Raw genomic sequence first — 21,370 nt, 5'->3', positions numbered from 1 at the left:
CAGAAAAGACATGGAAGGTTTCAGCTGCAATTCAGATGGAAAAGTCCCATTGTGCAACACAGCAAAGAAGATGCTGCTAATGCTTCTACTTTAGTGCCATTTGTCAGTTTATGCTGTTGAACCTTGTGACATTGCCAAGGATTTTATAGATGATAACTTTCCTTCCTGAGTTTTCAGTAATGGTGGCCAAAACACTTGTAGGATCAGTTGCCTGGCTGCTTCTCCACAGAAGTTGCTTGCCAGGATGATGGCAGAGGGCATTAGATTGGAAACATAGCTACTGTCAAGGGTCTTAGGTTTCAGGATCCTGTGCTGCCTCCATCAGTCTGCGGAGAACTCATGGTCAAGGTGGTGGTGGTGGTGATTTGACTTGTCTGGCACATGGAACTCCTGCCTTTCCCTCATAGTGCTCTGCTTCTTCATCCAGGCTGGATTGTCTCTCCTTTGTGGCAAGTAGTTAACAGTTGATGGGGATTACTGGACCTTTTTGCACTGAGTTACTTTACAAAATAATGGGTTTGAGGGCTTGGCTAGAAGAAAAAAAACTTGTGGTCAGGGGTTATTGCCACTTTCAGGGCTCTTGTGCCTGTCTGTTGGTGGCAGTTGCTCAGAAGCTTTTGCTGATGAGGAACATTTTTGTCACAAATGAAACTGATGAAGACTGAGACAATAAATCTGAGCATACTGATTTTATTAGCAAGGCTAGCAATTTTCAATTAATTGGGTCCAAGATGCCATCGGTTATGTACAAGGACACCATTTGGGAGTTTATAGAGCTTTTTTATAATCAACAGTGAGGAACCAATCAATTTACAAAATCATGAGTAACATGGATAACCTGGGCATTCTCTCTTCTGATTAGCAAGAGTTTTATAAGGTTTTTTTTTTTGTTATTTCCGAGCATATTACAAACATCCTGGAACATTACGTGGTTTTCACAAAAAATACCACAACATGTATGGAATATTTTTTGATTAGCTCCTCAGTACTCCAGTTTGTTAGAATTGTCTTAACATCTTAATTCTCCATAATCATATATTTTATATCAAGGCAAATCCTAGCTCACAAAATACTAAAAAACATGCAAAGAACAAACATAATGGAGCTAATTTTGTATTTCACAATTCCACCTTTTGATCACTTATCTAAAGCTATTAGTGTAAGGTTCATTGTTTAATTTTTTCATTGTTTAATATTTAGAATTGATACTTTGAACCATCATTAGATTTTTATGAGTTAAGTTTGAACAGCTGTGGTACAACAAGCAATATAGCATCTAAGACAAGGCAGGAAAAAAAAACAACTATGAGTACTAGAATGACATGAACCTGATTTGATTATGATGGTCAATAAAACAAGAAGAGTCCCATTATGGGGTATAATAAATTATTTCCTTCACAGTTTTCCTCCTTATGGACTTTCCCAAGTCCAACATTCTCATAGTAGTGAAAGCATAGTTACAGAAGCAGAAAAGCTTGGTTAAAGTATCAAACGGTTCTTTAAAATAACCTGAATCAATAGAAATTATCCACCTTATTGTCTATCTTTTTTAAAGTTTGATTTAAAGAGGGATAGGTGGTCAGATCAGTAACAAACTTATCACAATGTTTCATAGGCAAAGGGCTTAATTTGCTTTTCTTGGTGAGGCATTTGGGGTTAAGTGACTTGCCCAGGGTCACACAGCTATTAAGTGTCAACTGTCTGAGGCTGGATTTGAACTCAGGTACTTCTGACTCCAAGATCAGAGCTCTATCTACTGCACCACCTAGCTGCCTCCAGAGGGCTTAATTTGAATAAGTTATGTAGACAAACAATGTTAAGTAAACTCTATAAGTACAAGTTACAGGTTAAACTTTGTTTAGTATTCAAGGAAATTTGAAGTAAAATAACATTAATTAACAGTAATTATCAATTCATCCCTCAGTCTCAAGGTCTATTTAATCATACATTTGTACCTTAAGTCCCAGTCATCCCAGGTAATTTTCTGGTCCCTGGAAACATCTCCCCTTAGATGTTCTGTCATAAATCTTGTTCTCAGGGCAGCTCTGAAGGAGTGATTCCTACTAGCAGATCTGTTTCTTTAGCAAGACTCAATACAATTTAATACAATCTTCTAAATTTAGTGAATATTAATGACAGAGACTTTGGGATGGGAAAATAATTTCATTTTCTTTATAGTAATACAATTGTATATGTTTATCATTCATCTAGCTTTGAGAATTTGTCATTAACCCATTAAAAATTTGGAAAGCCAATCACAAACACACACACATACGTACATCCATTACATATATGTTCATAATTAGAAAAAAAATAGATAAATTGTATATCTTTCTCTTACTTCCCATATCGTCCTGAAAGGCTGAGATACTTCAAGGATATAATGTTATACAAGAATGTAATGTCTGACTTTAGTAGCCCATATTAGGTTTTGTGACTCCTTTGACACTTTTTAAGATGTTTTATATAACTGGTATAGAACATAAACCCAGAGTAAAATATGTGTGCAAATAAGGTCATTGCTATGTTTTTAAATTATGGATGCTGAAAAAAATTCACCTTCATTATTTTAAAGTTTTATTCGTTTGTAATATAAGATTATAAGGAAGTTGATGACAGGCCTAAGAGCTTGTTTGCTTAGTTGAAAACAACAAGAATCAGAGATGTTTGAGTATTACTCTATTGATTAATAGACATGGTATTACAAAAACAAAACGAAATTAAAAAAAAAAACTTTTCACAGTTCACCTGCACTGATTATAGAAATGTGCTATGTAAGGGAAATGGAGTAACATGGTTAACAGACAAAACAAAACAAAACAAAACAAAACAAACAAAACAAACAAAAAAGACTTCACTTAAGTTCTTTTGATGCCAGGCAAGAGTCATATTCGACAGCTAATCATGTAGTAAAGTTCCACATTATTAACATGTTGTAAGCCATGCTCACAATTAACCAGGTGGAATTTTTTTTTCTGTTCTGAAAGGAAATAGCACAACAGGAAAACTCAATCAAGACTCTTACCTTAATCTATCGAAGCCATCCCCTTAACTTTTCCCTGATGCTGAACATATATCTGTAGCAGTCCTCAGACTTTCCCCTTCAATAGCGGTCTTTTGGCTTCATGATAATCCAGACAATCATACTTCAAACCAATACTTAGAACAACATCAATTCAATCCCATGACATTTAACCTTAAATAGCAAAATTTCACTTATCACAACTTGGCTAGGTCATTATTATTCCTCTCATGTTCCTAACAGTGAATTATATTCTGGAGTTCCTCAAATACAGTGAATAGTTGGCTCAAAACCCCCTAGAAAATGTGTTGGTCATCAAAGTGTGTTGTTAATAAGTGGATCCAGAAGGTGTAACTTTACTACATACTAAATTTTAATAGATACAATTTTATGATTTTTAAGTAACAAATAATAAACTTACTCTTTTACTATTATAAAATTCCCCACTATGGCTAGGAGAGGTTCTGGTTCCTCAAGCTTCAGAATGTTATAACATGTGGTCATCAGTCCTGGTTAGATCTTATGATCCAGCCCAAGTAGACAGCCAAAGGAGTTTCATAGCAAGGATAACTCATGAGTTCTGTGCTATTTTTCTCCCTACAGTAAATTATTAAATGTTCAACAATTTTCAAACACTTATGACAATTTTTGACAGTTCAATTAATAACCTAACAGCATTAGGAGTGAAAGAGAAACACTGCTAGTTTAAGGGAGAAGTTGCTAGCAAGTAGAAATTCTTGCAGAGACCACAACTTCCCTTTTTAATCAAATAATAAGTCATCAAGTTTCACATTATAAGAAAACATTTTTAGGAAAAAAAATCACCAGTCAGATAGTATTAATTTAGTCTAATACATTTCCACATCATTTTTTGACCAAAACCCAATAGAGAGTAATCCAGTACAAAGCAATTTACATTCACTTAAAGAAGTGATAATAATAACAATAGTTAATATTTATATCATGCTTACCATATGTCAGGCTCTATCCAATTTTTAAAGTTTACTTTAAAGAGTTTCAGAGCCTTGTTCTGAAGGGCTTCTTCTTCTGTAGCACTTTAAAATGTTTAAGTTTTAATTTTCCATTTGTTATTTGAATTTCTTTAATGTATCAGTATAACAACTAACATATCACAGGGCAGTTATAAATAATAAGACTCATTTTCTCCTTTATGAGACTTAAATATGAATGGAGTCAATGCCAATTTAGAAAAGAACTCTTGAAGTAGAGGAGCATTACTACAGAAATTTTGTCTAATTGTTCATCCTCTACACAAGACAGGTACTGTGTTAAGCACTTCACATTTATTATCTCTTTTGCAAATTAGAGAACTGTGGTAGACAAAGGTGAAGTAACATTAAGTTCTAATTTATCACAGTTTTTCTAACTGCAAATTATACTACGTAATTTAGTCTAAAGACAATACTTCATGGAAATCAAATTTGGATTCAAAATTTCAAATTTGATGAAATAAAACCTCTATAAAAATTTCAAAACTCTTTACTTTCAAACCCTGCACTCATACTCAGTGGAAACAGATTCCTTAGATCTCTTCACCTCCACCATTTTCTTGACTCTATCTCAACTTATTTCTCAGTTATAGTCTTAATATAACATTTCATTGTATCGTCTATTTTAATGTGGGTGACTTTATTAATTTACCTAAATAATTGAATTTTGTTATATCATTTTATATTAGTTTTAGTTCTATGTATTCTCAACCTCCAGGAAGGGAAGAGAGATTATTAGTACTTAATCTGAATCTTAGCTGAATTACTCCAAAAATTAACTAAGATTTTTTTTAGCAGTTACAAAACATGCAAACCCAATTTTTTAAAACTGTACCATGCATTTTCTTTAGACTTGGGACAAAGATTCTCTCTCTTTTTTCTCTGTGTCTCTTCTCTGTCTTTCCATCTTGCAAGAGTCAGAAACGTAGAGAGACACTATCTTTCTGATGGCTTGCAGAGTTTATAATTTTACATTCTTCTTCTTTGGATGATGAGGATACAGGAAAGAAGCATTTTCATATAGAATTTAATTATATGACAAAACCAACATATCAGAAAGGATAATTCACAGTTTTCTGAGAGCTTAAAATTTGATTGATAGTCCCTTCATTAGACCAAATTTGGGACTCATCCAGGTTTTTGTGTCTTAGACTAATTGTCAAACTCTTTTTCTTTCTTTTTTTTTCAGTTTTCATTGGCCAAAACGTATAATGTTATTATAGATGGCTTTTGCCAAAGAATTGCATGATAATCAAAATGAATTGAGGGGGAAAACAACTTGGTTTCCACAGAATTAAGTTATACTAAATCTTTCTGATTAATAGATTGAATCCATGGGTGCCCTTTTGCTCTTATTCCTTAAGACCCAATTTTTTTTTTCTTTCAGTACAGGAAATTTTTAAAAAGATGTCCCTTTTATGGCAGTAAAAACACTCATGGATTACTGATGGTGTCTGAGCAGTAACAAAAATAATCTGCTTTTTTGTTTCAGTTTAACCTTTTCTTTGTTTCTTCTTTCATGTACATATTGGGTAATTTTCTTTTTTAGTTTGCCTATGCTTATTCACGCTATCCAGGTCAACCTTTACAGAATTAATTGCATATTTCTGGCATGGCTTCATTAGCAAATGTTGGATTTAATGATTCTAGTATTTCTCAGATTGATTGGATCTAACCCTGCATATTGCTTAGCATTTTTATACAACCTGTCATAGAAGAAGATTGGAATTTCATTTTTCTCTTAAAAAGTTGCTTTGAATTTGAGTAGCCTGATATAATCAGCTGGGTTTTTCAAGTCTTGTAAAGACCAATTAGGGATACTTTCTGAGTTGGCATGTATAATAGTCATGGGTTTTCATTAAATTTAGGAGTATCTCTCCTCTAAGTGGAGAGACCAGAGGGACTAAAGGGTTGTTAGAACATTAAAGGTACCATATTTCTTGACTGGAATCATCATGTATAAACATTTCTTTGAAAGGAAAGGTACCCATGCTGGTCCCTCACATTCAAAAGAAATAAAATCTGTGACTACAGTGGAGGGAGAATAAAATGTGGAAGTAGAAGATATAAAAGGAAAAATTGAAGAGGTAAAAGACAGAATATGATAAAAAAAAAAAAAAGAGTGGGCCTCTAGGAAGTGATGAGCATGACACATTAGACAGGGCATCCCAGAAAAATCAAAAGTTCATTTGCTAGGTGTGAGGTTTCTCAGTGGCCAATCTTAATTAAAAATGTAATAACCTAAAAGTGATAAATTTAAGTCAGAATAATTTATCAATTTATTCTCTTGCAATTTTGAACAAAATTTTATACAACTTAACAACAATTAATTTAATAATAGCTAGTTTAATAACAATTTAATAATAGCATACATTTTTGTCATTTCTTGGTTAAACTGGAAGTTTCGCTTGGTCCCAAAATATGAGAAGATTTCTGGTTTACTTCTGTATGCTATTATCAGAACCCATCCTTTCCTTTATTTATGAAAGGGGTTCTCTTAAGGGATTTGTTTATGTATAACATAGATAGACTTCCTATTGAAAGAATGGATTTCTCCTACTTATAGAAGAAGTGGTCTCTTTCACTTATAAAAAGAATTCCCTAGATTCTTCTACTTACAGAAGGATGGATTCCTTTCTCCAACCTATAACAGAGATAGCACCAACTGTATTCTATTTAAGGGATTAGAAGCTTACCTGCTCAGATAAATTTGAAATTGAGGTCAAGGTGTCCAATCTTGGGGCAGCCCTTCATGGAGAAGTTCCTTTGTGAACATTTGAATATAGCATGCTCTTCGTAGTTCATGAAAGAGGCTGTCTCAGGAGCCAGAGTTTCTCACTCGAGTCCCATCTGGGTCACCAGTTATGATGAAGGAAGTTGAAAAAGACTGAGGCAATACAAATTGAACATATTGATTTATTAGCAAGACTAGTAATGGCAAAGCAATCAGATCTAAGACCTTCTCAGTCGGTACAAGGACATGATTTATGAGTTTCCAGAGCTTTCTTTTAATTAGTGATGAGGAACAATTCAGTTTAAATAATCTTGAGTGAAATGGTGTTCTCTCTTCTGATTGGCTTTTTTACAAATTTTTACGTACTTTGTGATTATCTCCAGAATATCCTGGAACCTATTATAGACATACTGGAACATTATGTGGTTATTACAAGAAATACTGCAAGATGCACAGAACATCTTGTGGTCAGCACCCTATTACCCATTTCTCAAAATTGTCTCCACCTCTTAATTCCCCATAAACAGATATTCTACCACAGGAGCTTATATAAATTTATAGTTTCGTATGATATATTTCTGCCTTTGAGTTGCTGCTAAGAAATTTGTAAATCACTCAATCACTATACAATGGTAAGTGATTAGTGACAGCTAAAGAATTTCCAGAGACTTTAGTGACCATTTCATTATCCTACTCTGTGATGATTATCACTGGAGGCTATGGATCTCACCCTGTGGTTGAAGCACACACACACACAAAACACATTTACAAAAACTTATGCAGAGATGATTCCAATCAACATCAGTACATGGAATGTGCACACACTTATACACAACACAAAATCCAATAGACCTGAAAGATGAACAGATGTTTTGTGAGAGAATTCAGCAGGTATCATATCCAAATAGAAGCCCTGAGTGAAACAAGCCCAGAAAATGAAGTCCAGCTTACTGATGTTGGAACTGAATACATATATTTCTTAGGCAGCCACAGTTGAAGAGGAATGCCATGAAGCTGGTGCAGGTTTTGCAATCAAAAGTAATCAACAAGCTTGTATGTCTAGCAGTATCGTGACAATGTCATTGCCACTTGCAAGAAAATGCTGTGCTGCCATCATCACTGCCTATGCTCCCACCATGACAAACGCTGATAAGATCAAATAAAAATTGTATAGAGACCTGGAGACCCTTATCATCAATGTGCCAGAAGAGAAGAAGCTTAAAATTTCTGGGAAACTTTAATTCAAGAGTAGTTCAAACTACCAGATATGGCAGGGAGTTCCTGGGAGGAATGGAGCTAGAAACAGAAATAGCAATGTCATTTAAGACTGAATATTTGTGCATCTCATGATCTTCTCATCACCAATGCTGTCTTCCATTTACCTAAATGCAATAAAACTTTATGGGTGCACCCTTGCAGCAAACATTGGCATTTAATAGACTATATGATTGTAAGGAAAAGAAAGACACAGGATCTGAGAATGAGAAAGGCAACTTGCAGCAAACATTGGCATTTAATAGACTATATGATTGTAAGGAAAAGAAAGACACAGGATCTGAGAATGAGAAAGGCAATGTGTGTTGAAGAATGCTGGACTGAACATAGATGTATTCTCTCCAAGTTAAATATTGCCATTCAACAAAAGTGGTGGCCCCAAGGCAAAACGACTACCAGAAATATTAATGTCAACAGATTAGAATACTTCCCTGACTGGCAGCATACTAACTTGAAGGGAAAGTTGAGCAAACACACAGTTGGCAACAGTGGAACAGAAAAGGAGTGGGCAGTTTTCAGAGATTTCATGTACAGCACTGCACATGCTCATCTGGGTTAGAACACTTGCAATCATCAAGACTGGTTTGATGAAATTGATGGGGGAAATCCAGAAGCTGCTAAATGAAAAACAAGAACTCTACAGGGTGTTTACCAGAATGACAATTTACCCATCTCTAAGAAGGCAGCATTTAATTGCTTCAAAAGTAAAGTACAAGGTGGCAACCAGGTGGTACAGTGGATAGAGCATCAGCCCTGAAGTTCCAAGTGAAGAATATGTTTTTTAGATGCCATTAGGCTTCTTTTGTGTGGCAAAGCACCTGGTGCTGATTCTGTTTCAGCTGACATTTACAAGGTATGAGGTCCACTGTTCATACAACAGCTGACTGAAAATTTCTAGGTTATATGGCAAGAGGAGTTTATCCTGCAGGAGTTCAAGGATGCTTCCATTATTTATCTCTATGAAGGTAAAGGAAATAGATTGTCCTGTGACAATCATGAGGTATGAGGGAATTCTCTCTTAGTTATTGCTGGCAAGATTCTTGCCAGAGTCCTCCTTGACAAGCTAATTCTTAATTTGGAAGATGGTCATCTACCTGAGAGCCAGTGTGGCTTCAGAAAGGGCCAAGTTGATATGGTGTTTGCTGCTCAAAAACTTCAGGAGAAATGTCAAGAGAAGAGAGATCTGTGCACATTTTTAGATCTGACCAAGGCCTTTGATGCAGTCAATCTTGAGGGCTTGTGGAAAATTATGTCAAAATTTATTTGCTTGGAGTTTATCAGTGTTGTACATCAATTTCACAATGGCATGCTTGCCCAGATTCTGGATAATAGATGTTCCTCTCGTGCTTTCCCAGTCACCAGTGGAATGAAATAAGGCTATGTGATTGCTCCCATGCTTTTAAGCATGATGCTTTCAGCTCTGTTACCAATGAGGGTAAATATGGCATCAAGATCAGCTACCACAGTGACAGTAAATTCTTCAATTTGAAAAGGGTATAAGCCAAGACCAAAGTAGAGAAAGTGTTGGTTTATGATTTTTTGTTTGCAGATGATGGTGCACTCAACGCAGCCTCTGAAGCTGAGATGAAACAAAGTATGTATCATTTCTCTGCTGCTTGTGCTAATTTTGGGCTAACAACACCAACAAAACACAGGTACTCCATCAGCCAGCACACCACCCATACATGGAACCATTGGTTACAGCAAATGGAGAAGTTTCAAAAGCTGTGGATGTTTGCTTACCTTGGCAGTATACTTTCTAGGGTTGTACACACTGATACATGAATTCCCAGAGCTAATTCAGTGTTTGGGAGGCACTGAAGGAAGGTGTGGGAGAGAAGACGTATTCAAAAATTGAGTGCCAAACTGAAGGTCTACAGAGCTGTTGTGCTGACTTCCTTGTTGTATGCCTGTGTAACCTGAACAGTATACCAGTGCCATTCCAGGAAACTGAATTGCTTCCATTTGAATTGTCTTAGGAAGATTCTGAAGATCACCTGGCAGGATAAGATACCAGAAACTGATGTCCTTTCTGGAACTAAACTGCCAAACATTCAACTCTACTTGCAGAGAGAGTGCAACTACAATGGGCTGGCCACATTGTTCAAATATCAAATGTGTGCTTACTTAACAGGGCAAGCATTCACATGGTGGTTGGAAGAAGTGATACAAGGACACTCTCAAAGTCTCTCTAGAGAACTTCAGAATTGATTATGTGACATGGGAGACACTGGCACAGGACTGCCCAACATGACATGCCCTCATCAGAGAAGATGCTGTGCTCTATGAGCAAAGCAGAATTGAAGCAGATCAAAAGAAGCATGAAATGTGCCAATTTAGAGAATCCACTCCAAATGTTGACATGGACTATTTGTGCCCAATCTGTGGTAGGACATTCCAAGCTCATATTGGTCTGATCAGCCACAGTTGGAAATATTTTAACTTAACTCTAACAAAGTGATGTCATTTTGGTCCTCTTCAAGAATGAAGGACAACGGCCACAACCAATTTGTAAATTAATCAATCAATACATAAAGATAAGTTATTACCAACAACTAAAGAATTTGCAGGGACTTTAGAGATCATTTTCTTCATGCCCTCATTTTGCAAATGAGATAATACACATGAAAGATCTTTCTGAAGTGATGCATTTATTAATTCAACAGATGTTGACTATAGACTACAGACACATGTTAATTGCTAGAGATTCAAAGATAAAACGATACAATACCTGACCTCAAGAAGGTTACATTCAATTGGAGGGAACAACATAAACATGGATAGATAAAAATAAAATACCTACATACATACATCTCCTGAGCAGAACTTTGTAGAAAGGTAGAGTTTTTAGAACTCCAGAAGGAGTGTCTTCCAGGCTTAACGGAATGGGGGGGGCACTTGTGCTAAATTATGGAAATGGAAGATGGAATGTTATGAATGGAAACAACATATAGACCAGATTGGATAGAAAATAGAGTGGATGAAGAAGAGTTACATACAAAAGCCTAGAAAAGTTGGCTGAAGCCAGCCTGTAAAGGGCTTTAAATGCCAAATGGAGGACCCTGGATTTTATTGTAAAAGTAAAAGGGAATCAGTGAAACTTTTTAAGAAAGGGAGTGCTTGAGTCAAACCAATAACTTAAGAATATCTCAATTTGGGGCAGCTAGGTGGTGTAGTGGATAGAGCACTGGCCCTGGGTTGAGGAGGACCTCCGTTCAACTTTGGCTTCAGACACATAACACTTACTAGCTGTGTGATTCTGGGCAAGTCACTCAGCTCCATTGCCTAGACAAAAAAAAAAAATAAACATATATATATATATATATATATATATATATATATATATACATATATATATATATGTATGTATATATATGTATGTATGTATGTATGTATGTATGTATGTATATATCAATTTAACATTTATGAGGAGGAAGGATTAAAGATGAGAGGGCATATAGATCTAGAAACCAAATTAAAAAGTACTACATAAACTCAGGGAAGCTAGGTAATACAGTGGATAGAGTACGAGGCCTGGAGTCAGGAAGATTCATCTTCCCGAGTTCAAATGTGGCCTGAGACACTTACTACCTACATGACCCTGGGCAAGCCCTGTTTGTCTGTTTCCTCACATATAAAATGAGCTGGAGAAGGAAATGGCAAACCACTCTAGTATCCTTGTCAGGAAAACCCCAAATGGGATCAAAAATGGGGTCACAAAGAGTTGGACATGACTGAAATGAATGAACAACAACATACTATTCTACACAAGAGGTAATGAGGAACCTAAGTAGTGTAGTAGATTTGTCAGTGAAAAAGTTATATTGCAGAGGCAGAATTCTTAAGACCTGGCAATTCTTTAAATATAGGGAATGACAGAAAGGAAAGGGTCAAGGATAAATCTGAAGTTCTGAATCCAGAAGACTGGAAGAAATGTACCATTCACTATTTAAAAAATAAAAAGGAAGTGAAGATTTTGAGGAAATGTTAATCAGCCAGTTAACATAGTGGAAATTAGTCAGGAAGACCTGAGTTTAAATCCAGTTGCAAACACTTAACACTTGTGTCATCCTGGACAACATAGTTATACTCTGTCTGCCTCAGTTTCCTCTACTATAATAACGAGATAATAGTAATATCTACTTTTCAGGGTAACTTTGGCAATCAAATAGATAACATTTGTGAAATGATTAGCACAGGGTCTGATACATACCAGGCATTTAATAAATCATTTCTTCATCCTTCCTAGTGGATCTTGTAATAATAATAACAGATATTTCTAAATCACTTTCAAGTCTAAAAAACATCTTCTTAACAGCTATCCTGTTAAAGCATCAGGGAAAACTTTATAATGCACATCTTAGAAGAATTATAACTGAGAAATTGAGATGTCAAATGGCTTGCTATAACCACAGAGCTAAAATAGGAAGTGTAAGGATTTGAACTTGACTCCAGGTCTTTGGATTTGAAGTCTAATGTTCTTCCCCATTATGCCATAATGATTCTCCAGAAGTATCAGGGTTAGTCTGAGAATTTCTGCTTTATTCCCTAACAAAACAGAGCCCTCTGTCCTGAGGAAAATCTGTTACTTTCTAGTATCTCTGGCAGGCATTCTGCCAAGTCTTAGGGAGTTGCTGTCAAGGGAATCACCATTCTTCCAGGTAACTTTGCTTCCTTTGCAAATCTTATATATCTCTTTCCATATATATATATATATATATATATATATATATATATATATATATATATATATATATATATATATATATATATATATATATATATATATATATATATATATATATATATAAACACACAGTCACAGAATTTGAGAGTTGGAAGAGATCTCAGTGGATATATAGAAGTCTTCTTTCAATGTTTTCTCTGTTATACCCTTTATCCAATCAGAATATTGGGCTTATAGATTTATATGTTAAACATCTCTTAAATTTATCTGTCTTTCTATTCACAATACAACTACTGTAGCCTAGACCCTCAGCACTTTCTGCCCAGACTACAACAAGTTACTTAACTTTTCTTCTTGCCACCAAAGTCTTATAATATAAATGATACTGCTGCTGCTGTTATTATTAGAGCTAGCATTTATATAGCACTTGAACATTTTCAAAATGCTTTCCATATGTTAACTAATTTCATACAGCATCAGATTGTTATTTCTAAAGTAGAATTCTGACAATACCTATCCCATACTCAAGGAACTTCAGTGGCTCCCCATATACTTTGGGTAGAATACAATTTTCACTCACTGACATTTAAACAATGTCCTTTGTATTCTGTTCCCAGCCTGTCTCTTGATTTTGGTCATACATTACTCGACGTTAAACACTCTCTATTCTGTAGTCAGACTGGATTCCTTGACATTTCCCATGTAATACATTCCAACTTCTGCCTATATTCCTTTGCACAAGCCTAGAATGTTCTCTTAACTCATCTGAACCTCTTTTCATCCCTGCCTCCCTTTATGTCTCAGGTCAAGTGCCATCCCCTTCAAGTAGCTTTTCCTGGTGCCCCTAAATTTAATACCATCTTTTTGTCACTGTGCATGTATTTTGGATTAACATACAGTGTTTACATATCTATGACTATGATGTATTTCCCCAGTAGAATGTAAGCTCCTTTAAGATGGGGACAGATTTTTTTTTCTTTTTTTTTTTTTTTTGCTTTGCACCCCCAGGGACATGGTGCATAGTAGGGGCTTAAAAATGCTTGTTGATGAGTACTTTGCTGTTGAGTCAGGAGCCAAGGTTGGATTAATAACTGTTAAAAAAAAAAAGGGTACTGCCTTATTCCAAATAGAAAGTAGAGGTTGTTATTTCTTTAATCAATTCAAGTATGATAGAATTATTTTATCATCAGTATTGTAATATGGGCTAGCTAGGTGTGCAGTGGATAGAATGCCAGGCCTGAAATCACAAAGACTCATCTTTATGAGTTCAAATCAGACTTAAGCTGTTAGAAAGAAACTATTAAAAGGGGAGTGTTTACTGTGTAATGCACATTTAGATTGTGGAACAAATCAAATTTTTGCCAGCATCAAAGACGGCTACGATTAAAGAATGAGGCCCTAGATTTCTATTAGGGTTTCCTTTTTGTTGTAATAGCAAATACTTTAGATCACTTGAGTGAAGACATTACTTTCTATATTTATTCTCAAAGGTAGTTCGAAATTCTTGGGAGTTGGGGGAATTTATTTGATTTTTTTAATTATTTGATAACAACACATGCCACGCTTTTTTTTGTTTTTGCTGTTTTTCAGTCATTTCAGTTTGTCTTATTCTTCTTGTCCCCATTTGTTTGTTTTTGCAAAGATACTGGAGTGGCTTGCCATTTCCTTCTCCAGCTCATTTTACAGAAGAGGAAAGTGAGGCAAATAGGGTTAAGTGACTTATACAAGGTGATACAGCTAGTAAGCAATCTTAGTCCTGATTTGAACACAGGAAGATGAGTCTTCCTGATTTCAGGCCTAGCACCCTATCCGCTGAATCACCTAGGTAGCCCATATTACACTATTGATGATAACAGAATTCTATCATATTTGAGTTGATTGAAGAAATAACAACCTCTACTTTCTATTTGGAATAAGGCAGTACCATCTATATTTTAGAGGATTAGCACTAAAAATGATGTTTTTATATACACAGATTCCCATAAATCTCATTATGAAACTTTCTCCCCAGAGGTTGCATATTGTATAATAAAAATCACCCATTTTCTGTTTGGACTTAATATTGATTTCTGAAAATATTCATAGAGGGTAATGTGTGTCAAACAGAATGTGCCCTCAGTAAAGTGAACTAATGACTGGGAACCCCACTGCATGATACCTGAGGAGGGTTATTAGCAGTGCTGGAAGCTGAGTATGATGAAAAATTAAATGACTGTCGCTTACAGGTGCAATTTATTATAGAAATTAAAATAAATTTGAACAGTGACTGGGATGTCATCTATCAGCTCTGAAAGGATTTGTTTTCGACGATTTATTTTCCGGTTGAGAAGTGCCAAGATGCCTTTCCAGGAAAAAAAAAATCAACTGGGTTCCATCTCTAATTGCTTGTGACCTCATTTGCTCTCAGGAACCAGGATTTCAGCTGCCCTGGGGTAAGTTGGAGGGGGCAATGAGGGAGGAAGGAGGAGTGGAATAGGGAGAGAATACATATCCCCAGAATGAATAATTTAGTCTACAGCAGGCAATTTTTGGGGTGCCCAGAAATGTCTATGGAAGATACAAACCAACCAATAATGCTAAAAGCAACAAGAGTTTTTAAAATTAGAATATATTTTGCTTCATATAATGAATAAATGTGTCATTTCAGAGACTCAGATGAGGAGGAATAGGGGAACGGATAGGGGGAAAATGGATACTGCTGGCATTACAGACGTTCAGGAAGATAACCAAGTATTTGAATATGCCTGACCCAGGCCATAGGTACTATGATCTTTAGGCCTGGCAAGAGGAAGAAGATTGGATGCTAGATGCTAAGCATTTTTGTACACTGGCACCCAGGTTATATCAGGCTTTTGGTCATCTTTCCAATTCTTCAGTGCAGGACACCTGGGTTATTGTGAACATTAGATTCCTATGAAGATGGGGAAGAGGGTCAGTTGCTTTACAAGTATGACAGTACTCCTCATCTTAGAGCATACTTAATTGCCATTGTTAGCAACCATGTGGAAGCTTTGGATGAGCCTACTTCTTGTTATGTATGTCTCATTAATGATAACTGTGTATTATGTAATGGTAGAATCCCCTATTTGACTACTGAGACAGAAAAGAAGATGGAAAGGTTTGCAGTGGGAGATGGCAAGTTCCATCACTGACTGCTGAGCCAGGCCTTTAATGGAAATACAAAAAAGTGCGCTTTTCTCTTTGTTCCTTCAGTCATTAACGATTGCTTTGACCTGTGTCTGGTGAGCTAGTTAAAGAAGGGGCAATTGACTCCATGATAGAGGAAAGTGTGATGTCTCATTTGGGTGATTTAGATTTGTTTCTCAAACATGGTATCACAATGAAAGAAGGGCACGAAATATACAGATTGTGTGTGAGATGAAAGTTCCCCAAAAGAAGGGTTTAGGAAAAGGAGACTCCAAGAGAAAGGGCATAACAGAGGTACCAGGAAGAATAATCATCATCATCCTGACATTAAAAGCCCTCATTATTAGGCTTCTTTCTGCCTTGCATGATGTCCTACTATTTCCTGATGAGTTCTGCAATATCTACCCTCAGTTATAATTCACATTCTTCTAATACATACTTTTGCTTAACTATTTCTAAGACTTTGATCACTTTTTTAAACTGCCTGTAATACCAGAACTCCCATCTTTATATACTCTTTTAGGTTTAAAAATCAGTCCTCATAGAGTCTCCCCTGAATATCCTGGTTAGAAGATACATTATTATTAGCTATTATAATATTTGCTTAGCCACTAATATTTTTTGAAATATAAAAATTGAGAAAAGATCTAGAAACCATCTATCTTTCCTTTCTCTAACTATGCAAAATTAGAAGAGCAACAAGAAACACAATAAAAATAAAAGCAGTTTTCCTGAAATTAAGTCAATAGTTTAGTGTTTAATAAGTGCAACTTTGTGCCAGGCACTGTTTTGAGTGCTGGCAATACAAAGAAAGGCAAAATACAATCCCTATCCTCAAGGTGCTTACAATCAAATGGGGGGGGCAACATGCAAATATCTATGTGTAGACAAGCTGTGCACAGGATAAACAGAAAATAAACAACAGAAAGAATTAGAATTAAGAGGTATTAGGAAAGCATCCCTGTGGAAGATGGAAATTTACCTGGAACTTGAAGGAATCCAGAGAAGACAGGAAGTGGAGATAAGGAGAGAGACCATTTTAGGCACGGGGAAAACGTGCCATGAGTTGGGGCATGAAATATTTTGTTTGAGAAACTGCAAGCATGCCAGTGCTAATAGAATAAGAAGTATCTGAAATAGAAGAAAATGTAAGATGATCGGAAAAATGGTGGTGATGGAGCTCGGTTGTGAAAAACTCTAAATATCAAACGTATTATTCTATATTTGATAATAGGAAACCAGTGGAGTTTATTAAGCAAGGAAATTTGCCATACCATTCAATACTTCTGTTTCTTCAAACTCATCACCCTCTCAGTGAAGTGGAGTTAATGCCAGGAATTAAAACTTAATAATTTTGTCCACCCGTTTTTCATTGATTCATTTGCATGTTGATTCATTCAATGACCATTTATCAAGCTTATTTAGTAATGTCTTTACAACTCAGATAACATTGCCTTCACTACCATTTTGCTAGCTATTTGGAGTTTTTGGCATACACACTATCTGACCTCTAAAATTTTAGCAACTCAGAAAGAAAGCATTTTGGTCTACCTCTCTGCAAATCTCCTTAGTATTTGTTCTTCTGCCTCATGAGGAATAGGCATTCAATAATACTCACTGGGTACATAGAAAAATGAGTGAATGATTGCTGCTGGAGTATTTTCAGAGCTTACAAGAGAATGATAAAATTGGAATTCTGGCGGTAGCCTTACCTCCCTGATGGCAGTATTGGAATGAGGGGAACAGAAGTTGAGGTAACATGTAGAAATATTCTGAGTTATGTAATTCAATAGGAATACCTATAAATAAAGTTCCAGGCCTCTTGCAGAACTGTTTTTAGCTCTGCACCGTTAGACATGTAGGAATAAAAGGAGGAAGGGTGGGAGGGCATAAGTATATATGTGTATGTAGGTATGTGTTTACACACACACACACACACACACACACACATATGAGTCACTTGGACAACAAGGAGATCAAATCAGTCAAGAGATAAAGAAATTAATTCAAGATTTTCACTGGGAAAGGCAAATACTGAAGCTGAAATGACTACTTTTGTAAAACAATGAGAAGATGGGACTCATGGGAAAAGAATCTGATGTTGGGGAAAATTGAAAGCAAAAGGAAAAGGAGACAACAGAGGATGAGATTAATAGATAGTATCATGGAAACAATGAATATGAACTTGGACAGACTTTAAGAGATAGTGGAGGATAGAAGGTCCTATAGTGTAATGGTTCATGGGTTCATAAAGAGTTGGACATGACTGAATGACAACAAGTATGTATGTGTGTATGTGTTCATATACATATGTACAATGTATTCAAGTTCTATATAAATTGGTTTCTGGATCTTTTCATTAAAACATGAATGTTTCAAAAACATTTCCTCAGTTTAAAGTTGTTCTACATCTATTATAATTAAACAAAACAATATAAATTTTTACATATCCAGAAAAATCAATGATTATCTCTCTGGGATCATGCTTTCTTTTAAATGTTGACAATATTGAATATAAATCTCTTAAAGTCAGCAGAATGCCCATCAATTTTTCTATTGCATTCCATTCAATTTTAGTAGTAGCCAATTAAATCCCAATTAAAAACAATTTCTCCCTCTTTAATTAATCCTCTTCTCTGTCAATAGCTTTCATTAATTTCAATTACTTTCAATAAACTTTCAATTAAATCCTTTTATCACTAATTATTTTCCATAAATTTTAATCAGCTTCCATTGAATGCATTTGATGGTCCTAAAACCAATACTGTATACATGATGTCAGGGTGTCTTCTGACTCGGGGGAACAGATATTTGGACTAATTTATACTCTTTAAATCAATGTGGCACATTGCAAGGCAAAAGAGAAGAGCAAAAGTCAATACTTTCAGAGGAAAGCTACTGCTAGGTCTGCAGTTACTTAAATGGAATGCAACAAGACTTTTTTTGTTAACAGTTTGTGTACAGCTCCACCATACCAGAAATGGTGTTATGAAATATGTAGAATCAATCAATCAGTAAATAATCAATAAAAAGATGGACTGAACATGCTTTTCTAATTATTGAATTAATTCTGAAACATCTTAATATTTTTCACCACTCTTCCCCTTGTTTACTATTTGATTAAAATTGGTCTGGATAAATTTGCAGAAAGACATAAAACTCCAAGAGATTTTTTTCCCCTTAAGACAAAACCAAACAAAAATGAAAATCAGAAATCCTTTTTTACCTAATGGTAGGGTCCTATGAATAGGGTGGTGCTGACCCCATTCTGGTTTTTGAAACATAATATATATGCTACATGAAAAAAATTAAATTTATTTCTGTGATGTCAATAAGAGAATAGTCAGGACTCAAAATGAGATAAATAGACCAGGAACATCCATTCACTAGCTTGATCTTTGAACCAAACCTTCATTATTCAGGCTTTGGGTGGAGGCATTTTGTAAAAAAAAAAAATAGGAATCACAGAATTATAGAACTGAAAGAAATATCAGAGATCATCATATCTGAGAATTAATCTTCTATAACAATGGTCTCCAAGTTTTTTGATTACTTATCTAAAAAAAGTTATTGACTACTTACCTTTCATATTGCATCAATAATTGTTTATGTTATACAACTTTTAAATATAAATTTTCAAATGTCTACAAAAAGTAAAAAAGAAAATTACCCTAGAGTTAATAAGGAGGCACTAATGTTTACTGGGCCGGGAGAAGCATGGTCAAAACTATATGATTTAGGAAAATCATTTCTGTAGTTGTACAGTGGATGGATTGGAATGGGTAGAATACTATTGAAACAGTCTAGGTAAAATTAATGATGGATTCAATTGGGCTCATAGATATGCAAGTTGAAAGAAGGGGATGTTACACAAAACAGGTTACAGAATTTGAATTGACAAGATTTGGAAATTGATTGATATGTAATGAAGGAAAATGAGAAGTTAAGAATCATAAGAAGAATCTAATATATGTTATCCATGTACAATCAAATTAAACATATTTCCACATTAGTTATGTTGTGAAAGAAGAATCAGAACAAAAGGGAAAAACCATGAGAAATAAAAAAGTAAAATAGTATGCTTTGATCTGCATTCAGACTCCATAGTTCTTTCTCTGAATGTAGACAGTATTTTCCATAATGAATCTTTCGGTATTGTTAGATAATAGTATTGCTGAGAAGAGCTAAGTCTATCAAAGTTGGTCATTGCACAATGTTGATGTTACTATAAATATTGTTGTACATGTGGGTCTTTTTCTCATTTGTGTGATCTCTTTGGCATATAGACCTAGTAGTGGTATTGCTGGATCAAAGGGTATGCACAGTTTTATAACCCTTTGGGCATAGTTCCAAATTGCTCTCCAGAGTGGTTGGATCAGTTCACAACTCCACCGACAATGCATTAGTCTTCCAATTTCCCCAAATCTTTACCAACACCTGTCATTTTCCTTTTCTGTCATGTTAGCCAATCTGATAGGTGTGATTTGGTACCCCAGAGTTGTTTTGGTTTGCATTTGTCTAATCAATAGTTATTTAGAGCATTTTTATATGACTATACATAGCTTTAATTTCTTCCTCTGAAAACTGCCTGTTCATATCCTTTGATGATTTGTCAATCGGGGAATGACTTGCATTCCTATAAATATGACTCATTCCTCTATTCATTTTAGAAATGAGGCCTTTATCAGAGATACTGCCCATACAAATTGTTCCCCAGCTTTCTGATTTCCTTCTAATCTTGGTTGCATTGGCTTTGTTTTTGCAAAAAACTTTTTTTAAAAGATTTAATGTAATTAAAGTTATTCATTTTGCTTTTCATAATGCTCTCTATCTCTTGTTTGGTCATAAATTCTTTCCTTCTCCATAGATCTGACAGTTAAACTATTCCTTGCTCTCCTAATTTGCTTACATTATCACTCGTTATGTTTCATTCATGTATCCATTTTGACCTTATTTTGGTATACAATGTAGAATGTTGATCTATACCTAGTTTCTGCCACACAATTTTCCAGTTTTCCCAGCATTTTTTTTTGTCAAAATAGTGAGTTCTCATCCCAGAAGCTGGTGTCTTTGGGTTTATCAAACAGTAGATTACTATAGTCACTGATGACAGTGTCTTGTACACCTAACATATTCCAGTGATCAACCTCTCCATTTCTTAGCCAGTATCAAATACTTTTGATAATTGAGGGCTTACATTTTAATAGGGGTAGACAAAATGCCTGTGGGAATGTTGGCCAGAAAGGAGTGTTTTGGTAGTGTTGATTTCAACATTTTTCTCAGATCTAGAGTTGGAAAACAGAGAAATAGGTGAAAGAGGGCTTAAAGATGTCAAGGGAGTGGCATAGTGGATATAGGTTTTTTGTTTAATATAATTGATGCACACCAACAAAAATTCCAAGGTCTGTGGGTAGAGTTTGGAGTGTTAGAGATGATAATAATTAAGCCCATAGGATTTGATGAAGGTAAATAATTAAGCCCCTGTGATCTGATAA

This window comes from Phascolarctos cinereus, unplaced genomic scaffold (assembly GCF_003287225.1).
Source record: "Phascolarctos cinereus isolate Bilbo 61053 unplaced genomic scaffold, phaCin_HiC Scaffold_2;HRSCAF=192, whole genome shotgun sequence".
NCBI lineage: Eukaryota > Metazoa > Chordata > Mammalia > Diprotodontia > Phascolarctidae > Phascolarctos > Phascolarctos cinereus.
This window is presented reverse-complemented; position numbering follows the sequence as displayed.